Raw genomic sequence first — 22,741 nt, forward strand, 5'->3', positions numbered from 1 at the left:
CATTGATCATGGATCCTTGTTCATTCTTCATCGTTCATTCTTCAATGATCATTGATCCTTGTTCATTCTTCATCAATCATTCTTCAATGATCATTGATCCTTCTTCATTGTTCATTGTTCATTCTTCAAAGATCATTGATCGTTGTTCATTCTTCATTGACCATTGATCCTTGTTCATTCTTCAATGATCATTAATCCTTGTTCATTCTTCATCCTTCATTCTTTATTGATCATTGATCCTTGTTCATTCTTCATTGAGCATTGATCCTTGTTCATTCTTCAATATTCATTATTCATAATTTATTGTTCATTGATCATTGATGCTTATTCATTCTTCAATGTTCATTTTTCATTGATCCTTGTTTATTCTTCATCGTATATTGTTCATTGATCATGGATCCTTGTTCATTCTTCATCGTTCATTCTTCAATGATCATTGATCCTTGTTCATTCTTCATCGTGCATTCATTAATGATCATTAATCCTTGTTCATTCTTCATCGTTCATTCTTCATTCTTCATTGATCCATGTTAGTCATTCATCGTATATTATTCAGCTTTAATTCTTCATTAATCATTGATCCTTGTTCATTATTCATCGTTCATTCTTCATTGATCATTGATCCTTCTTCATTCTTCATCGTATGTTGTTCATTGATAATTGATCCTTGTTCATTCTTCATCGTTCATTCTTCAATGATCATTGATCTTTCTTAATTCTTCATCGTTCATTCATCAATGATCATTGATCCTTAATCATTCTTCATCGTTCATTCTTCATTGATCATTGATTCGTGTTCATTCTTCATCGTTCATTCTTCACTGATCATTAATCCTTGTTCATTGTTCAACGTTTATTGTTCATTCACCATTGATGCATGTTTATTCTTCATTGTTCATTGTTCAATCTTCATTGATCATTGTTCCTTTTTCCTTTTTCATCGTTTATTCTTCATTGATCGTTAATCCTTGTTCATTCTTCATCGTTCATTCTTCTTTGATCATTGATCGTTTTTCATTCTTCATCGTTCATTCTTCAATTATCATTGAACCTTGTTTATTCTTCTTTTTTCATTTTTAATTGATGATTAATCCTTGTTCATTCTTCATCCTTCATTCTTCATTGACCATTGATGCTTGTTATTTCTTCAATATTCATTATTCATAATTTATTATTCATTGATCATTGATGCTTATTCATTCTTCAATGTTCATTCTTCATTGATCATTGAACCTTGTACATTCTTCATCGTATATTGTTCATTGATCATGGATCCTTGTTCATTCTTCATCGTTCATTCTTCAATGATCATTGATCCATGTTCATTCTTCATCAATCATTCTTCAATGATCATTGATCCTTCTTCATTGTTCATTGTTTATTCTTCAAAGATCATTGATCGTTGTTCATTCTTCATTGACCATTGATCCTTGTTCATTCTTCAATGATCATTAATCCTTGTTCATTCTTCATCCTTTATTCTTTATTGATCATTGATCCTTGTTCATTCTTCATTGACCATTGATCCTTGTTCATTCTTCAATATTCATTATTCATAATTTATTGTTCATTGATCATTGATGCTTATTCATTCTTCAATGTTCATTTTTCATTGATCCTTGTTCATTCTTCATCGTATATTGTTCATTGATCATGGATCCTTGTTCATTCTTCATCGTTCATTCTTCAATGATCATTGATCCTTGTTCATTCTTCATCGTGCATTCATTAATGATCATTAATCCTTGTTCATTCTTCATCGTTCATTCTTCATTCTTCATTGATCCATGTTAGTCATTCATCGTATATTATTCAGCTTTAACTCTTCATTAATCATTGGTCCTTGTTCATTATTCATCGTTCATTCTTCATTGATCATTGATTCTTCTTCATTCTTCATCGTATATTGTTCATTGATAATTGATCCTTGTTCATTCTTCATCGTTCATTCTTCAATGATCATTGATCTTTCTTAATTCTTCATCGTTCATTCATCAATGATCATTGATCCTTAATCATTCTTCATCGTTCATTCTTCATTGATCATTGATTCGTGTTCATTCTTCATTGTTCATTCTTCACTGATCATTGATCCTTGTTCATTGTTCAACGTTTATTGTTCATTCACCATTGATGCATGTTTATTCTTCATTGTTCATTGTTCAATCTTCATTGATCATTGTTCCTTTTTCCTTTTTCATCGTTTATTCTTCATTGATCGTTAATCCTTGTTCATTCTTCATCGTTCATTCTTCTTTGATCATTGATCGTTTTTCATTCTTCATCGTTCATTCTTCAATTATCATTGAACCTTGTTTATTCTTCTTTTTTCATTTTTAATTGATGATTAATCCTTGTTCATTCTTCATCCTTCATTCTTCATTGACCATTGATGCTTGTTATTTCTTCAATATTCATTATTCATAATTTATTATTCATTGATCATTGATGCTTATTCATTCTTCAATGTTCATTCTTCATTGATCATTGAACCTTGTACATTCTTCATCGTATATTGTTCATTGATCATGGATCCTTGTTCATTCTTCATCGTTCATTCTTCAATGATCATTGATCCATGTTCATTCTTCATCAATCATTCTTCAATGATCATTGATCCTTCTTCATTGTTCATTGTTTATTCTTCAAAGATCATTGATCGTTGTTCATTCTTCATTGACCATTGATCCTTGTTCATTCTTCAATGATCATTAATCCTTGTTCATTCTTCATCCTTTATTCTTTATTGATCATTGATCCTTGTTCATTCTTCATTGACCATTGATCCTTGTTCATTCTTCAATATTCATTATTCATAATTTATTGTTCATTGATCATTGATGCTTATTCATTCTTCAATGTTCATTTTTCATTGATCCTTGTTCATTCTTCATCGTATATTGTTCATTGATCATGGATCCTTGTTCATTCTTCATCGTTCATTCTTCAATGATCATTGATCCTTGTTCATTCTTCATCGTGCATTCATTAATGATCATTAATCCTTGTTCATTCTTCATCGTTCATTCTTCATTCTTCATTGATCCATGTTAGTCATTCATCGTATATTATTCAGCTTTAACTCTTCATTAATCATTGGTCCTTGTTCATTATTCATCGTTCATTCTTCATTGATCATTGATTCTTCTTCATTCTTCATCGTATATTGTTCATTGATAATTGATCCTTGTTCATTCTTCATCGTTCATTCTTCAATGATCATTGATCTTTCTTAATTCTTCATCGTTCATTCATCAATGATCATTGATCCTTAATCATTCTTCATCGTTCATTCTTCATTGATCATTGATTCGTGTTCATTCTTCATTGTTCATTCTTCACTGATCATTGATCCTTGTTCATTGTTCAACGTTTATTGTTCATTCACCATTGATGCATGTTTATTCTTCATTGTTCATTGTTCAATCTTCATTGATCATTGTTCCTTTTTCCTTTTTCATCGTTTATTCTTCATTGATCGTTAATCCTTGTTCATTCTTCATCGTTCATTCTTCTTTGATCATTGATCGTTTTTCATTCTTCATCGTTCATTCTTCAATTATCATTGAACCTTGTTTATTCTTCATTGTTCATTTTTAATTGATGATTAATCCTTGTTCATTCTTCATCCTTCATTCTTCATTGACCATTGATGCTTGTTATTTCTTCAATATTCATTATTCATAATTTATTATTCATTGATCATTGATGCTTATTCATTCTTCAATGTTCATTCTTCATTGATCATTGAACCTTGTACATTCTTCATCGTATATTGTTCATTGATCATGGATCCTTGTTCATTCTTCATCGTTCATTCTTCAATGATCATTGATCCATGTTCATTCTTCATCAATCATTCTTCAATGATCATTGATCCTTCTTCATTGTTCATTGTTTATTCTTCAAAGATCATTGATCGTTGTTCATTCTTCATTGACCATTGATCCTTGTTCATTCTTCAATGATCATTAATCCTTGTTCATTCTTCATCCTTCATTCTTTATTGATCATTGATCCTTGTTCATTCTTCATTGACCATTGATCCTTGTTCATTCTTCAATATTCATTATTCATAATTTATTGTTCATTGATCATTGATGCTTATTCATTCTTCAATGTTCATTTTTCATTGATCCTTGTTCATTCTTCATCGTATTTTGTTCATTGATCATGGACCCTTGTTCATTCTTCATCGTTCATTCTTCAATGATCATTGATCCTTGTTCATTCTTCATCGTGCATTCATTAATGATCATTAATCCTTGTTCATTCTTCATCGTTCATTCTTCATTCTTCATTGATCCATGTTAGTCATTCATCGTATATTATTCAGCTTTAACTCTTCATTAATCATTGATCCTTGTTCATTATTCATCGTTCATTCTTCATTGATCATTGATCCTTCTTCATTCTTCATCGTATATTGTTCATTGATAATTGATCCTTGTTCATTCTTCATCGTTCATTCTTCAATGATCATTGATCTTTCTTAATTCTTCATCGTTCATTCATCAATGATCATTGATCCTTAATCATTCTTCATCGTTCATTCTTCATTGATCATTGATTCGTGTTCATTCTTCATTGTTCATTCTTCACTGATCATTGATCCTTGTTCATTGTTCAACGTTTATTGTTCATTCACCATTGATGCATGTTTATTCTTCATTGTTCATTGTTCAATCTTCATTGATCATTGTTCCTTTTTCCTTTTTCATCGTTTATTCTTCATTGATCGTTAATCCTTGTTCATTCTTCATCGTTCATTCTTCTTTGATCATTGATCGTTTTTCATTCTTCATCGTTCATTCTTCAATTATCATTGAACCTTGTTTATTCTTCATTGTTCATTTTTAATTGATGATTAATCCTTGTTCATTCTTCATCCTTCATTCTTCATTGATTATTGATCCTTGTTCATTCTTCATTGACTATTGATCCTTGTTATTTGTTCAATATTCATTATTCATAATTTATTGTTCATTGATCATTGATGCTTATTCATTCTTCAATGTTCATTCTTCATTGATCATTAATACTTGTTCATTCTTCATCGTATATTGTTCATTGATCATGGATCCTTGTTCATTCTTCATCGTTTATTCTTCAATGATCATTGATCCTTATTCATTCTTCATCGTCCATTCATTATTGATCATTTATCCTTGTTCATTCTTCATCGTTCATTCTTCATTGATCATTGATCCATGTTAGTTATTCATCGTATATTGTTCAGCTTTAATTCTTCAATAATCATTGATCCTTGTTCATTCTTCATTGATCTTTGATCCTTCTTCATTCTTCATCGTATATTGTTCATTGATAATTGATCCTTGTTCATTCTTCATCGTTCATTCTTCAATGATCATTGATCTTTCTTTATTCTTCATCGTTCATTCTGTGATCATTGATTCGTGTTCATTCTTCATCGTTCATTCAGCATTGATCATTGATCCTTGTTCATTATTCATCGTTTATTGTTCATTCACCATTGATGCATGTTTATTCTTCTTTGTTCATTATTCAATCTTCATTGATCATTGTTCCTTGTTCCTTTTTCATCGTTTATTCTTCATTGATCATTAATCCTTATTCATTCTTCATCGTTTATTGTTCATTGATCATTGATCTTCAGTCTTCATCTTTCATTCTTCATTGATCATTGATCCTTGTTCATTATTCCTTGTTCATTCTTCATTGATCATTGATCCTTGTTCATTCTTCATCATTCATTCTTCATTATTCATGGATCCCTTTTCATCGTTCATCTTTTATTGTTCATTGATCATTGATCCTTGCTCATTCTTCATCGTTCATTATTCATTGATCATTGATCCTTGTGCATTCTTCATTGACCATTAATGCTTGTTCATTCTTCAATGATGATTGATCCTTGTTAATTTTTCATTGATCATTGATCCTTGTTCATTGTTCAATATTCAATATTCATCGTTTATTGTTCATTGACCATTGATGCCTATTGATTCTTCAATGTTCATTCTTCATTGATCATTTATACTTGTTCATTGTTCATCGTATATTGTTCATTAATCATTGATCCTTGTTCATTCTTCATCAATCATTCTTCAATGATCATTGATCCTTCTTCATTGTTCATCGTTCATTCTTCAATGATCATTGATCCTTGTTCATTCTTCATTGACCATTGATCCTTGTTCATTCTTCAATGATCATTAATCCTTCTTCATTCTTCATTGATCATTGATCCTTGTTCATTCATCATTGACGATTGATCCTTGTTCATTCTTCAATATTCATTATTCATCGTTTATTGTTTATTGACGATTGATGCTTATTCATTGTTCAATATTCATTCCCTCATTCTTCATCGTATATTGTTCATTCTTCATCGTATATTGTTCATTCATCATTGATCCTTGTTCATTCATCATTGTTCATTCTTCAATGATCATTGATCCTTCTTCAATGTTCCTCGTTCATTCTTCAATGATCATTGATACTTGTTCAATCTTCATTGAACATTGATCGTTGTTCATTCTTCAATAATCATTGATCCTTGTTCATTCTTCATCCTTTATTCTTTATTGATCATTGAGCCTTGTTGATTCTTCATCGTTCATTCTTCATTCATCATTGATCCTTGTTCATTATTCGTCGTTTATTGTTCATTGACCATTGATGCTTATTCATTCTTCAATATTCATTCTTCATTGATAATTGATGCTTGTTCATTCTTCAACGTATATTGTTCATTAATCATGGATCCTTTTTCATTCTTCATTGTTCATTCTTAAATGATTATTGATCCTTGTTCATTCTTCATCGTTCATTCTTCATTGATCATTGATCCTTGTTCATTCTTCATCGTTCATTCTTCATTGATCATTGATCCTTGTCTATTCTTCATCGTTCATTCTTCGTTGATCATTGATCCTTGTTCATTCTTCATAGTTCAAACTTCAGTGATCATTAATTCTTGTTCATTCTTTATCGTTCATTCTTCATTGATGTTTATATCCTTTTTCATTGTTCATCGTTCATTCTTCATTGATCATTGATCCTTGTTCATTATTCGTCGTTTATTCTTCATTGACCATTGTTCCTTGTTCATTCTTCAATGATCATTAATCGTTGTTTATTCTTCATCCTTCATTCTTCATTGATCATTTATCCTTGTTCATTATTCATTGACCATTGATCTTTGTTCATATTCAATATTCATTATTCATGATTTATTGTTCATTGATCATTGATGCTTATTCATTCTTCAATGTTCATTCTTCATTGATCATTGATCCTTGTTCATTCTTCATCGTATATTGTTCATTGATCATTGATCCTTGTTCATTCTTCATCGTTCATTCTTCAATGATCATTGATCCTTCTTCATTGTTCATTGTTCATTCTTTTATGATCATTGATACTTGTTCATTCTTCATTGACCATTGATCTTTGTTAGTTATTCATCGTATATTGTTCAATTTCCATTCTTTATTGATCATAGATCCTTTTTCATTCTTCATCTTTCATTCTTTATTGATCATTGATCCTTGTTTATTCTTCATCGTATATTGTTCATTGATTATTGATCCTGGTTCGTTCTTCATCTTTCATTCTTTAATGATCATTGATCCTTCTTCATTCTTCATCGTTCATACTTTAATGATCATTGATCCTTGATGATTCTTCATCGTTCATTCTTCATTGTTCATTGATGATTCATCCTCGTTCATTATTCATCGTTCATTCTTTATTGATCATTGATCCTTGTTCATTGTTCATCGTTTATTGTTCATTAACCATTGATGCTTGTTTATTTTTCATTGTTCATTCTTCATTGATCATTGTTCCTTGTTCCTTCATCATCGTTTATTCTACATTGATCATTGATCCTTGTTCATTCTTCATCGTGCATTCACTATTGATCATTTATCCTTTTTCATTCTTCATCTTTCATTCTTTATTTATCATTGATCCTTGTTTATTCTTCATCGTATATTGTTCATTGATTATTGATCCTTGTTCGTTCTTCATCTTTCATTCTTTATTGATCATTGATCCTTCTTCATTCTTCATCGTTCATTCTTTAATGATCATTGATCCTTGATGATTCTTCATTGTTCATTCTTCATTGATCATTGATCATTGATCCTCGTTCATTATTCATCGTTCATTCTTTATTGATCATTGATCCTTGTTCATTGGTCATCGTTTATTATTCATTGATCATTGATCCTTGTTCATTCTTCATCGTTCATTCTTCATTGATCATTGATCCTTGTTCATTCTTCATCGTTCATTCTTCATTGATCATTGATCCTTGTTTATTCTTCATAGTTCATTCTTCAGTGATCAATAATCCATGTTCATTCTTCATCGTTCATACTTCATTGATCATTGATCCTTGTTTATTCTTCATCGTTCATTCTTCATTGATCATTGATCCTTGTTCATTCTTCATTGACCATTGATCCTTGTTCATTCTTGAATATTCAATATTCATCATTTATTGTTCACTGACGATTGATGCTTATTCATTCTTCAATGTTCATTCTTCCTTGATCATCGATCCTTTTTCATTTTTATCGTATATTGTTCATTGATCATTGATACTTGTTCATGCTTCATCGTTCATTCTCCAATGTACATTGATCCTTCTTCATTATTCATCGTTCATTCTTCAATGATCATCGATCCTTGTTAATTCTTCATTGACCATTGATCCTTGTTCATTCTTCAATGATCATGAATCCTTGTTCATTCTTCATCCTTCATTCTTCATTGATCATTTATCCTTGTTCATTCTTCATTGACCATTGATCCTTATTCATTCTTGAATATTCATTATTTATCATTTATTTTTCATGTATCATTGATGCTTATACATTCTTCAATGCTCATTCTTCATTGATCATTGATCCTTGTTCATTCTTCATTGAGCATTGATCCTTGTTAGTTATTCATCGTATATTGTTCAATTTCCATTCTTTATTGATCATAGATCCTTTTTCATTCTTCATCTTTCATTCTTCATTGATCATTGATCCTTGTTTATTCTTCATCGTATTTTGTTCATTGAGTATTGATCCTGGTTCGTTCTTCATCGTTCATTCTTCAATGATCATTGATCCTTGATGATTCTTCATCGTTCATTCTTCATTGTTCATTGATTATTGATCGTTGTTCATTATTCATCGTTCATTTTTTATTGATCATTGACCCTTGTTCATTGTTCATCGTTTATTGTTCATTAACCATTGATGCTTGTTTATTTTTCATTGTTTATTCTTCATTGATCATAGTTCCTTGTTCCTTCTTCATCGTTTATTCTTCATTGATCATTAATCCTTATTCATTCTTCATCGTTCATTCTTCATTGATCATTGATCCTTGTTCATTCTTCATCGTTCATTCTTCATTGATCATTGATCCTTGTTCATTCTTCATAGTTCATTCTTCAGTGATCATGAATCCTTGTTCATTCTTCATCGTTCATACCTCATTGATCATTGATCCTTGTTCATTCTTCATTGATCATTGATCCTTGTTCATTCTTCATTGACCATTGATCCTTGTTCATTCTTTAATATTCAATATTCATCATTTATTGTTCATTGATCATTGATGCTTATTCATTCTTCAATGTTCATTCTTCATTGATCATTGATCCTTGTTCATTCTTCATCGTATATTGTTCATTGATCATTGATCCTTGTTCATTCTTCATCGTTCATTCTTCAATGATCATTGATCCTTCTTCATTGTTCATTGTTCATTCTTTTATGATCATTGATACTTGTTCATTCTTCATTGACCATTGATCTTTGTTAGTTATTCATCGTATATTGTTCAATTTCCATTCTTTATTGATCATAGATCCTTTTTCATTCTTCATCTTTCATTCTTTATTGATCATTGATCCTTGTTTATTCTTCATCGTATATTGTTCATTGATTATTGATCCTGGTTCGTTCTTCATCTTTCATTCTTTAATGATCATTGATCCTTCTTCATTCTTCATCGTTCATACTTTAATGATCATTGATCCTTGATGATTCTTCATCGTTCATTCTTCATTGTTCATTGATGATTCATCCTCGTTCATTATTCATCGTTCATTCTTTATTGATCATTGATCCTTGTTCATTGTTCATCGTTTATTGTTCATTAACCATTGATGCTTGTTTATTTTTCATTGTTCATTCTTCATTGATCATTGTTCCTTGTTCCTTCATCATCGTTTATTCTACATTGATCATTGATCCTTGTTCATTCTTCATCGTGCATTCACTATTGATCATTTATCCTTTTTCATTCTTCATCTTTCATTCTTTATTGATCATTGATCCTTGTTTATTCTTCATCGTATATTGTTCATTGATTATTGATCCTTGTTCGTTCTTCATCTTTCATTCTTTATTGATCATTGATCCTTCTTCATTCTTCATCGTTCATTCTTTAATGATCATTGATCCTTGATGATTCTTCATTGTTCATTCTTCATTGATCATTGATCATTGATCCTCGTTCATTATTCATCGTTCATTCTTTATTGATCATTGATCCTTGTTCATTGGTCATCGTTTATTATTCATTGATCATTGATCCTTGTTCATTCTTCATCGTTCATTCTTCATTGATCATTGATCCTTGTTCATTCTTCATCGTTCATTCTTCATTGATCATTGATCCTTGTTTATTCTTCATAGTTCATTCTTCAGTGATCAATAATCCATGTTCATTCTTCATCGTTCATACTTCATTGATCATTGATCCTTGTTTATTCTTCATCGTTCATTCTTCATTGATCATTGATCCTTGTTCATTCTTCATTGACCATTGATCCTTGTTCATTCTTGAATATTCAATATTCATCATTTATTGTTCACTGACGATTGATGCTTATTCATTCTTCAATGTTCATTCTTCCTTGATCATCGATCCTTTTTCATTTTTATCGTATATTGTTCATTGATCATTGATACTTGTTCATGCTTCATCGTTCATTCTCCAATGTACATTGATCCTTCTTCATTATTCATCGTTCATTCTTCAATGATCATCGATCCTTGTTAATTCTTCATTGACCATTGATCCTTGTTCATTCTTCAATGATCATGAATCCTTGTTCATTCTTCATCCTTCATTCTTCATTGATCATTTATCCTTGTTCATTCTTCATTGACCATTGATCCTTATTCATTCTTGAATATTCATTATTTATCATTTATTTTTCATGTATCATTGATGCTTATACATTCTTCAATGCTCATTCTTCATTGATCATTGATCCTTGTTCATTCTTCATTGAGCATTGATCCTTGTTAGTTATTCATCGTATATTGTTCAATTTCCATTCTTTATTGATCATAGATCCTTTTTCATTCTTCATCTTTCATTCTTCATTGATCATTGATCCTTGTTTATTCTTCATCGTATTTTGTTCATTGAGTATTGATCCTGGTTCGTTCTTCATCGTTCATTCTTCAATGATCATTGATCCTTGATGATTCTTCATCGTTCATTCTTCATTGTTCATTGATTATTGATCGTTGTTCATTATTCATCGTTCATTTTTTATTGATCATTGACCCTTGTTCATTGTTCATCGTTTATTATTCATTAACCATTGATGCTTGTTTATTTTTCATTGTTTATTCTTCATTGATCATAGTTCCTTGTTCCTTCTTCATCGTTTATTCTTCATTGATCATTAATCCTTATTCATTCTTCATCGTTCATTCTTCATTGATCATTGATCCTTGTTCATTCTTCATCGTTCATTCTTCATTGATCATTGATCCTTGTTCATTCTTCATAGTTCATTCTTCAGTGATCATGAATCCTTGTTCATTCTTCATCGTTCATACCTCATTGATCATTGATCCTTGTTCATTCTTCATTGATCATTGATCCTTGTTCATTCTTCATTGACCATTGATCCTTGTTCATTCTTTAATATTCAATATTCATCATTTATTGTTCATTGATCATTGATGCTTATTCATTCTTCAATGTTCATTCTTCATTGATCATTGATCCTTGTTCATTCTTCATCGTATATTGTTCATTGATCATTGATCCTTGTTCATTCTTCATCGTTCATTCTTCAATGATCATTGATCCTTCTTCATTGTTCATTGTTCATTCTTTTATGATCATTGATACATGTTCATTCTTCATTGACCATTGATCTTTGTTAGTTATTCATCGTATATTGTTCAATTTCCATTCATTATTGATCATAGATCCTTTTTCATTCTTCATCTTTCATTCTTTATTGATCATTGATCCTTGTTTATTCTTCATCGTATATTGTTCATTGATTATTGATCCTGGTTCGTTCTTCATCTTTCATTCTTTAATGATCATTGATCCTTCTTCATTCTTCATCGTTCATACTTTAATGATCATTGATCCTTGATGATTCTTCATCGTTCATTCTTCATTGTTCATTGATGATTCATCCTCGTTCATTATTCATCGTTCATTCTTTATTGATCATTGATCCTTGTTCATTGTTCATCGTTTATTGTTCATTAACCATTGATGCTTGTTTATTTTTCATTGTTCATTGTTCATTGATCATTGTTCCTTGTTCCTTCATCATCGTTTATTCTACATTGATCATTGATCCTTGTTCATTCTTCATCGTGCATTCACTATTGATCATTTATCCTTTTTCATTCTTCAGCTTTCATTCTTTATTGATCATTGATCCTTGTTTATTCTTCATCGTATATTATTCATTGATTATTGATCCTTGTTCGTTCTTCATCTTTCATTCTTTATTGATCATTGATCCTTCTTCATTCTTCATCGTTCATTCTTTAATGATCATTGATCCTTGATGATTCTTCATTGTTCATTCTTCATTGATCATTGATCATTGATCCTCGTTCATTATTCATCGTTCATTCTTTATTGATCATTGATCCTTGTTCATTGGTCATCGTTTATTATTCATTGATCATTGATCCTTGTTCATTCTTCATCGTTCATTCTTCATTGATCATTGATCCTTGTTCATTCTTCATCGTTCATTCTTCATTGATCATTGATCCTTGTTTATTCTTCATAGTTCATTCTTCAGTGATCAATAATCCATGTTCATTCTTCATCGTTCATACTTCATTGATCATTGATCCTTGTTTATTCTTCATCGTTCATTCTTCATTGATCATTGATCCTTGTTCATTCTTCATTGACCATTGATCCTTGTTCATTCTTGAATATTCAATATTCATCATTTATTGTTCACTGACGATTGATGCTTATTCATTCTTCAATGTTCATTCTTCCTTGATCATCGATCCTTTTTCATTTTTATCGTATATTGTTCATTGATCATTGATACTTGTTCATGCTTCATCGTTCATTCTCCAATGTACATTGATCCTTCTTCATTATTCATCGTTCATTCTTCAATGATCATCGATCCTTGTTAATTCTTCATTGACCATTGATCCTTGTTCATTCTTCAATGATCATGAATCCTTGTTCATTCTTCATCCTTCATTCTTCATTGATCATTTATCCTTGTTCATTCTTCATTGACCATTGATCCTTATTCATTCTTGAATATTCATTATTTATCATTTATTTTTCATGTATCATTGATGCTTATACATTCTTCAATGCTCATTCTTCATTGATCATTGATCCTTGTTCATTCTTCATTGAGCATTGATCCTTGTTAGTTATTCATCGTATATTGTTCAATTTCCATTCTTTATTGATCATAGATCCTTTTTCATTCTTCATCTTTCATTCTTCATTGATCATTGATCCTTGTTTATTCTTCATCGTATTTTGTTCATTGAGTATTGATCCTGGTTCGTTCTTCATCGTTCATTCTTCAATGATCATTGATCCTTGATGATTCTTCATCGTTCATTCTTCATTGTTCATTGATTATTGATCGTTGTTCATTATTCATCGTTCATTTTTTATTGATCATTGACCCTTGTTCATTGTTCATCGTTTATTGTTCATTAACCATTGATGCTTGTTTATTTTTCATTGTTTATTCTTCATTGATCATAGTTCCTTGTTCCTTCTTCATCGTTTATTCTTCATTGATCATTAATCCTTATTCATTCTTCATCGTTCATTCTTCATTGATCATTGATCCTTGTTCATTCTTCATCGTTCATTCTTCATTGATCATTGATCCTTGTTCATTCTTCATAGTTCATTCTTCAGTGATCATGAATCCTTGTTCATTCTTCATCGTTCATACCTCATTGATCATTGATCCTTGTTCATTCTTCATTGATCATTGATCCTTGTTCATTCTTCATTGACCATTGATCCTTGTTCATTCTTTAATATTCAATATTCATCATTTATTGTTCATTGATCATTGATGCTTATTCATTCTTCAATGTTCATTCTTCATTGATCATTGATCCTTGTTCATTCTTCATCGTATATTGTTCATTGATCATTGATCCTTGTTCATTCTTCATCGTTCATTCTTCAATGATCATTGATCCTTCTTCATTGTTCATTGTTCATTCTTTTATGATCATTGATACATGTTCATTCTTCATTGACCATTGATCTTTGTTAGTTATTCATCGTATATTGTTCAATTTCCATTCATTATTGATCATAGATCCTTTTTCATTCTTCATCTTTCATTCTTTATTGATCATTGATCCTTGTTTATTCTTCATCGTATATTGTTCATTGATTATTGATCCTGGTTCGTTCTTCATCTTTCATTCTTTAATGATCATTGATCCTTCTTCATTCTTCATCGTTCATACTTTAATGATCATTGATCCTTGATGATTCTTCATCGTTCATTCTTCATTGTTCATTGATGATTCATCCTCGTTCATTATTCATCGTTCATTCTTTATTGATCATTGATCCTTGTTCATTGTTCATCGTTTATTGTTCATTAACCATTGATGCTTGTTTATTTTTCATTGTTCATTGTTCATTGATCATTGTTCCTTGTTCCTTCATCATCGTTTATTCTACATTGATCATTGATCCTTGTTCATTCTTCATCGTGCATTCACTATTGATCATTTATCCTTTTTCATTCTTCAGCTTTCATTCTTTATTGATCATTGATCCTTGTTTATTCTTCATCGTATATTATTCATTGATTATTGATCCTTGTTCGTTCTTCATCTTTCATTCTTTATTGATCATTGATCCTTCTTCATTCTTCATCGTTCATTCTTTAATGATCATTGATCCTTGATGATTCTTCATTGTTCATTCTTCATTGATCATTGATCATTGATCCTCGTTCATTATTCATCGTTCATTCTTTATTGATCATTGATCCTTGTTCATTGGTCATCGTTTATTATTCATTGATCATTGATCCTTGTTCATTCTTCATCGTTCATTCTTCATTGATCATTGATCCTTGTTCATTCTTCATCGTTCATTCTTCATTGATCATTGATCCTTGTTTATTCTTCATAGTTCATTCTTCAGTGATCAATAATCCATGTTCATTCTTCATCGTTCATACTTCATTGATCATTGATCCTTGTTTATTCTTCATCGTTCATTCTTCATTGATCATTGATCCTTGTTCATTCTTCATTGACCATTGATCCTTGTTCATTCTTGAATATTCAATATTCATCATTTATTGTTCACTGACGATTGATGCTTATTCATTCTTCAATGTTCATTCTTCCTTGATCATCGATCCTTTTTCATTTTTATCGTATATTGTTCATTGATCATTGATACTTGTTCATGCTTCATCGTTCATTCTCCAATGTACATTGATCCTTCTTCATTATTCATCGTTCATTCTTCAATGATCATCGATCCTTGTTAATTCTTCATTGACCATTGATCCTTGTTCATTCTTCAATGATCATGAATCCTTGTTCATTCTTCATCCTTCATTCTTCATTGATCATTTATCCTTGTTCATTCTTCATTGACCATTGATCCTTATTCATTCTTGAATATTCATTATTTATCATTTATTTTTCATGTATCATTGATGCTTATACATTCTTCAATGCTCATTCTTCATTGATCATTGATCCTTGTTCATTCTTCATTGACCATTGATCCTTGTTAGTTATTCATCGTATATTGTTCAATTTCCATTCTTTATTGATCATAGATCCTTTTTCATTCTTCATCTTTCATTCTTCATTTATCATTGATCCTTGTTTATTCTTCATCGTATTTTGTTCATTGAGTATTGATCCTGGTTCGTTCTTCATCGTTCATTCTTCAATGATCATTGATCCTTGATGATTCTTCATCGTTCATTCTTCATTGTTCATTGATTATTGATCGTTGTTCATTATTCATCGTTCATTTTTTATTGATCATTGACCCTTGTTCATTGTTCATCGTTTATTGTTCATTAACCATTGATGCTTGTTTATTTTTCATTGTTTATTCTTCATTGATCATAGTTCCTTGTTCCTTCTTCATCGTTTATTCTTCATTGATCATTAATCCTTATTCATTCTTCATCGTTCATTCTTCATTGATCATTGATCCTTGTTCATTCTTCATCGTTCATTCTTCATTGATCATTGATCCTTGTTCATTCTTCATAGTTCATTCTTCAGTGATCATGAATCCTTGTTCATTCTTCATCGTTCATACCTCATTGATCATTGATCCTTGTTCATTCTTCATTGATCTTTGATCCTTGTTCATTCTTCATTGACCATTGATCCTTGTTCATTCTTTAATATTCAATATTCATCATTTATTGTTCATTGACCATTGATGCTTATTGATTCTTCAATGTTCATTATTCATTGATCATTGATCCTTTTTCATTCTTCATCATATATTGTTCATTGATCATTGTTACTTGTTCATTGTTCATCGTTCATTTTCCAATGTTCATTGATCCTTCTTCATTATTCATCGTTCATTCTTCAATGATCATTGATCCTTGTTCATTCTTCATTGACCATTGATGCTTGTTCATTCTTCAATGATCATTAATCCTTGTTCATTCTTCATCCTTCATTATTCATTGATCATTTATCCTTGTTCATTCGTCATTGAACATTGATCCTTGTTCATTATTCAATATTCATTATTCATCATTTATTTTTCACTGATTATTGATGCTTATTAATTTTTCAATGTTCATTCGTCATTGATCATTGATCCTTGTTCATTCTTCATCGTATATTGTTCATTAATCATTGATCCTTGATCATTCTTCATCAATCATTCTTCAATGATCATTGATCCTTCTTCATTGTTCATCGTTCATTCTTCAATGATCATTGATCCTTGTTCATTCTTCATTGACCATTGATCCTTTTTCATTCTTCAATGATCATTAATCCTTCTTCATTCTTCATTGATCATTGATCCTTGTTCATTCATCATTGACGATTGATCCTTGTTCATTCTTCAATATTCATTATTCATCGTTTATTGTTTATTGACGATTGATGCTTATTATTTGTTCAATATTCATTCCCTCATTCTTCATCGTATATTGTTCATTCTTCATCGTATATTGTTCATTCATCATTGATCCTTGTTCATTCTTCATTGTTCATTCTTCAATGATCATTGATCCTTCTTCAATGTTCATCGTTCATTCTTCAATGATCATTGATACTTGTTCATTCTTCATTGAACATTGATCGTTGTTCATTCTTCAATGATCATTGATCCTTGTTCATTGTTCATCCTTTATTCTTTATTGATCATTGAGCCTTGTTGATTCTTCATCGTTCATTCTTCATTCATCATTGATCCTTGTTCATTATTCGTCGTTTATTGTTCATTGACCATTGATGCTTATTCATTCTTCAATATTCATTCTTCATTGATAATTGATGCTTGTTCATTCTTCAATGTATATTGTTCATTAATCATGGATCCTTGTTCATTCTTCATTGTTCATTCTTAAATGATTATTAATCCTTGTTCATTCTTCATCGTTCATTCTTCATTGATCATTGATCCTTGTTCATTCTTCATCGTTCATTCTTCATTGATCATTGAACCTTGTCTATTCTTCATCGTTCATTCTTCGTTGATCATTGATCCTTGTTCATTCTTCATAGTTCAAACTTCAGTGATCATTGATTCTTGTTCATTCTTTATCGTTCATTCTTCATTGATGTTATATCCTTTTTCATTCTTCATCGTTCATTCTTCATTGATCATTGATCCTTGTTCATTATTCGTTGTTTATTCTTCATTGACCATTGTTCCTTGTTCATTCTTCAATGATCATTAATCCTTGTTTATTCTTCATCCTTCATTCTTCATTGATCATTTATCCTTGTTCATTCTTCATTGACCATTGATCTTTGTTCATTCTTCAATATTCATTATTCATCATTTATTGTTCATTGATCATTGATGCTTATTCATTCTTCAATGTTCATTCTTCATTGATCATTGATCCTTGTTCATTCTTCATCGTATATTGTTCATTGATCATTGATCCTTGTTCATTCTTCATCGTTCATTCTTCAATGATCATTGATCCTTCTTCATTGTTCATTGTTCATTCTTTTATGATCATTGATACTTGTTCATTCTTCATTGACCATTGATCCTTGTTAGTTATTCATCGTATATTGTTCAATTTCCATTCTTTATTGATCATAGATCCTTTTTCATTCTTCATCTTTCATTCTTTATTGATCATTTATCCTTGTTTATTCTTCATCGTATATTGTTCATTGATTATTGATCCTGGTTCGTTCTACATCTTTAATTCTTTAATGATCATTGATCCTTCTTCATTCTTCATCGTTCATTCTTTAATGATCATTGATCCTTGATGATTCTTCATCGTTCATTCTTCATTGATCATTGATCATTGATCCTCGTTCATTATTCATCGTTCATTCTTTATTGATCAATTATCCTTGTTCATTGGTCATTGTTTATTGTTCATTAACCATTGATGCTTGTTTATTTTTCATTATTCATTCTTCATTGATCATTGTTCCTTGTTCCTTCTTCATCGTTTATTCTACAATGATCATTGATCTTTGTTCATTCTTCATCGTGCATTCATTATTGATCATTTATCCTTGTTCATTCTTCATCTTTCATTCTTTATTGATCATTGATCCTTGTTTATTCTTCATCGTATATTGTTCATAGATTATTGATCCTGGTTCGTTCTTCATCTTTCATTCTTTAATGATCATTGATCCTTCTTCATTCTTCATCGTTCATACTTTAGTGATCATTGATCCTTGATGATTCTTCATCGTTCATTCTTCATTGATCATTGATCATTGATCCTCGTTCATTATTCATCGTTCATTCTTTATTGATCATTGATCCTTGTTCATTGGTCATCGTTTATTGTTCATTAACCATTGATGCTTGTTTATTTTTCATTTTTCATTCTTCATTGATCATTGTTCCTTGTTCCTTCATCATCGTTTATTCTACATTGATCATTGATCCTTGTTCATTCTTCATCATGCATTCACTATTGATCATTTATCCTTGTTCATTCTTCATCTTTCATTCTTTATTTATCATTGATCCTTGTTTATTCTTCATCGTATATTGTTCATTGATTATTCATCTTGGTTCGTTCTTCATCTTTCATTCTTTAATGATCATTGATCCTTCTTCATTCTTCATCGTTCATTCTTTAATGATCATTGATCCTTGATGATTCTTCATCGTTCATTCTTCATTGATCATTGATCATTGATCCTCCTTCATTATTCATCGTTCATTCTTTATTGATCATTGATCCTTGTTCATTGGTCATCGTTTATTATTCATTGATCATTGATCCTTGTTCATTCTTCATCGTTCATTCTTCATTGATCATTGATCCTTGTTCATTCTTCATCGTTCATTCTTCATTGATCATTGATCCTTGTTCATTCTTCATAGTTCATTCTTCAGTGATCAATAATCCATGTTCATTCTTCATCGTTCATACTTCATTGATCATTGATCCTTGTTTATTCTTCATCGTTCATTCTTCATTGATCATTAATCCTTGTTCATTCTTCATTGACCATTGATCCTTGTTCATTCTTGAATATTCAATATTCATCATTTATTGTTCACTGACGATTGATGCTTATTCATTCTTCAATGTTCATTCTTCATTGATCATCGATCCTTTTTCATTTTTATCGTATATTGTTCATTGATCATTGATCCTTGTTAATTCTTCATCGTATATTGTTCATTGATCATTGATCCTTGTGAATTCTTCATCGTATATTGTTAATTGATCATTGATCCTTATTCATTCTTCATCGTTCATTCTTCAATGATCATTGATCCTTCTTCATTGTTCATCGTTCATTCTTCAATGATCATTGATCCTTGTTCATTTTTCATTGACCATTGAACCTTGTTCATTCTTCATTGATCATTAATCCTTGTTCGTTCATCATCCTTCATTCTTCATTGATCATTCATCCTTTTTCATTCTTCATTGACCATTGATCCTTGTTAGTTATTCATCGTATATTAATCAATTTCCATTCTTTATTGATCATAGATCCCTTTTCATTCTTCATCTTTCATTCTTCATTGATCATTGATCCTTGTTTATTCTTCATCGTATTTTGTTCATTGAGTATGGATCCTGGTTCGTTCTTCATCGTTCATTCTTCAATGATCATTGATCCTTGATGATTCTTCATCGTTCATTCTTCATTGATCATTGATCATTTATCCTTATTCATTATTCATCGTTCATTTTTTATTGATCATTGATCCTTGTTCATTGTTCATCGTTTATTGTTCATTAACCATTGATGCTTGTTTATTCTTCATTGTTCATTCTTCATTGATCATAGTTCCTTGTTCCTTCTTCATCGTTTATTCTTCATTGATCATTAATCCTTGTTCATTCCTCATCATTCATTCTTCAATGATCATTGATCCTTGTATATTCTTCATCGTTCATTCTTCGTTGATAATTAATCCTTGTTCATTCTTTATCGTTCATTCTTCAATGATCATTGATCCTTGTACATTCTTCGTCGTTCATTCTTCAATGAACATTGATCCTTGTTCATTATTCATCGTTCCTTCTTCATTGATCATTGATCCGTGTTCATTCTTCATCGTTCATTCTTCAATGATCATTAATCCTTATTGATTATTCATTTCATCGATCATTGTTCAATGATCATTGATCCTTGTTCATTGTTCGTCGTTCATTCGTCATTGATCATTGATCCTTGTTCATTATGCATCGTTCATTCTTCATAGATCATTGAACCTTGTTCATTTTTCATCGTTCATTCTTGAATGATCATTGATCCTTCTACATTCTTCATCGTTAATTCTTCATTGATAATTGATCCTTGTACATTCTTCATCGTTCATTATTCAATGATCATTGATCCTTGTTCATTGTTCATCGTTCATTCTTCATTGATCATTGATCCTTGTTCATTCTTCATCGTTCATTCTTCAATGATCATTGATCCTTGTACAATCTTCATCGTTCATTCTTCAATGATCAATGATCATTTATCCTTGTTCATTATTCATCGTTCATTCGTCATTGATCATTGATCCTTGTTCATTCTTTATCGTTCATTCTTAAAGGATCATTGATACTTGTTCATTCTTCATCGGTTATTCTTCAATGATCATTGATTCTTGTACATTATTAATCGTTCATTCTTCAATGATCATTGATCCTTGTTCATTATTCATCGTTCATTCTTCAATGATCATTGATCCTTGTTGATTATTCATCGATCATTGTTCAAAGATCATTGATCCTTGTTCATTATGCATCAATTCATTCTTCATTGATCATTGATCCTTGTTCATTCTTCATCGTTCATTCTTCAATGATCATTGATTCTTGTATATTCTTAATCATTCATTCTTCAATGATCATTGATCATTGTTCATTATTCATCGTTTATTCTTTAATGATCATCTAACCTTGTTCATTCTTCATCGTTCATTCTTCACTGATCATTGATCCTTGTTCATTGTTCAACGTTTATTGTTCATTCACCATTGATGCATGTTTATTCTTCATTGTTCATTGTTCAATCTTCATTGATCATTGTTCCTTTTTCCTTTTTCATCGTTTATTCTTCATTGATCGTTAATCCTTGTTCATTCTTCATCGTTCATTCTTCTTTGATCATTGATCGTTTTTCATTCTTCATCGTTCATTCTTCAATTATCATTGAACCTTGTTTATTCTTCTTTTTTCATTTTTAATTGATGATTAATCCTTGTTCATTCTTCATCCTTCATTCTTCATTGACCATTGATGCTTGTTATTTCTTCAATATTCATTATTCATAATTTATTATTCATTGATCATTGATGCTTATTCATTCTTCAATGTTCATTCTTCATTGATCATTGAACCTTGTACATTCTTCATCGTATATTGTTCATTGATCATGGATCCTTGTTCATTCTTCATCGTTCATTCTTCAATGATCATTGATCCATGTTCATTCTTCATCAATCATTCTTCAATGATCATTGATCCTTCTTCATTGTTCATTGTTTATTCTTCAAAGATCATTGATCGTTGTTCATTCTTCATTGACCATTGATCCTTGTTCATTCTTCAATGATCATTAATCCTTGTTCATTCTTCATCCTTCATTCTTTATTGATCATTGATCCTTGTTCATTCTTCATTGACCATTGATCCTTGTTCATTCTTCAATATTCATTATTCATAATTTATTGTTCATTGATCATTGATGCTTATTCATTCTTCAATGTTCATTTTTCATTGATCCTTGTTCATTCTTCATCGTATTTTGTTCATTGATCA

This window comes from Amaranthus tricolor, chromosome 15, assembly GCF_026212465.1.
Source record: "Amaranthus tricolor cultivar Red isolate AtriRed21 chromosome 15, ASM2621246v1, whole genome shotgun sequence".
Taxonomy (NCBI): domain Eukaryota; kingdom Viridiplantae; phylum Streptophyta; class Magnoliopsida; order Caryophyllales; family Amaranthaceae; genus Amaranthus; species Amaranthus tricolor.